This window comes from Patiria miniata, unplaced genomic scaffold (assembly GCF_015706575.1).
Source record: "Patiria miniata isolate m_02_andy unplaced genomic scaffold, ASM1570657v1 HiC_scaffold_22, whole genome shotgun sequence".
Lineage (NCBI taxonomy): Eukaryota > Metazoa > Echinodermata > Asteroidea > Valvatida > Asterinidae > Patiria > Patiria miniata.
The window spans coordinates 6695893-6697804 of NW_024037061.1; positions in this window are offsets into that span (position 1 = coordinate 6695893).

The following is a 1912-nucleotide window of genomic DNA, read 5'->3' on the forward strand; positions in this document are numbered from 1 at the left end:
TTGTATTGTCTCGTTATTTGTGCATGTAGGCCTATGATGGGTTTTTTCTCTTACTGATTGCATTTTGTTGAAATTGCAAACCTTTCGTAAGAACATGTTTTGTGCAACTTTCTACTCTGAAATGTATAACAATTATTTGAAACCCATTGCATTTACAATTTCCCATACTTGTCCTGAAATGAGGGCGCTGTTGCTGTGATGTCATTTCAGGGAGACACTGTTCACTTGATGGGTTCTCTGCTTAAATTGTGAATACCAATTTGCTCATGGAATGCACTCATGTGAAAACTCCGTTTACTGTCATGCGCCGAAACAACAAAAAATCACCAAAGAAATGTACAACAGCAAAATATCCAAAATTCTGACAAATTTTGGTGCTTAAATCAGAGTTGTAGCCGGGGTAAGGGGGTATTTACCCCCCCCCCCCCGGGGGTAAGGGGGTATGTAACCCCCCCCCCCCCCGCTCCCGCTGGCTACGCCTATGAAGAGTCTAAAAAGCGCATTTTCATAATTTTCAAACTTGTTCCATCATGTTGATGTTTGAAGGACGTTTGACAAGATGTCCTTCCGAATGTTTGCGTTTAATGCATGATGTGAATTCTTTTTGTTTTAAAGTGGATTGGGGGTAGCAGCCGTTTTCCAGTCGTTTAAACCCTAGTTGCATTATTTAGCACGATTACGGTAAACCAATCTGCACCTGTAGCCTATGGTCGACCGGTCTCTATGGAATGACCGCTCTAGCCACGGAGGGTACTCGGAATACGCACGGCACAAACTTCACCATAACACATGCAGAGTAGTCGTGCGCATGGCGTGTGGCAGGCTCAGGATGTCCAGCTGTCGCGTGCTGGTTGCTAGTTCGCTATATATATCTGCATTCTTTTCAATCGATTATGCTTTGCGCACGAACGCCCAGAGGTTTGTGGTTTTTTTGTAACTTTAAGAAACGTGTTAATGTCAGCAAGTCAAATTTATTCAAGTCAAGTCACAAGTCAATTTTCAAGTCAAGTCAAGTCAAGTCTCAAGTCATTTTTTCCCAAGTCAAGTCAAGTCTTAAGTCAAAAATATAGCGACTCGCGTCCGACTCGAGTCCGAGTCAGCGACTCGAGTCAACAACACTGGCTGAAATAGATGTAACATTGAGGTTTTTGCTAAGACATCACACTTTTGCTCATGAATATTGAATTCGTACCAGCATAAAAATCAACAAGGCTCCAAGGGAACAATAATGACAAAACTCAGCACTTAAATTCATTCTGCATTTACCATTAGCGCTACTACATTATAATTATAACAGCGTATTGCTAAAGAATCATTAATAGCACTCAGTGCTGAAGCGGTTTCGGCTCTATACATGAACTCATTGTTATTTGCTTCATTTCGTAACTGTCTCTTCGTAACCATGCAAATATCCGTAATTAGGCTTGCCTTCCTATCAAATTAGCATTTCAAATAATCAGTCTGCAACTTTAAACTCCATTAAGCGGAGAGTTTCACTTATAGGCCTCTGTCGACTTCATTATACAATGTATACAGCATACGGTCAATGATGTTTTAATAGTAAGCTAGACCTTCCCTTGCACTTTTTTTTCAGGGGTTTGCTTTGCAAACAAACGTAAAAGTGGTTTTTTTTTAAATGAATGATGCAATTAATTTTCTTTTCTAATTGGTTACACCTTGTGCAAATTTACATTCAAAATTAACAGGGGTTTACAGACGTGATCGTAGTTTTCTGGGGGAAAAACAACCTGCAGGAAACATGCACGAGATCTTCAACTAACATAATGTCCATCCAGCGAACAATAGAATCATCGGCAGTAAAAAAGCGATAAAGCATATTTGTGAAATAAGTATTTCAATAAAGGTAAATATTTAAATATTAATTTTCTTGTTGATTAAGCATTAATTAATG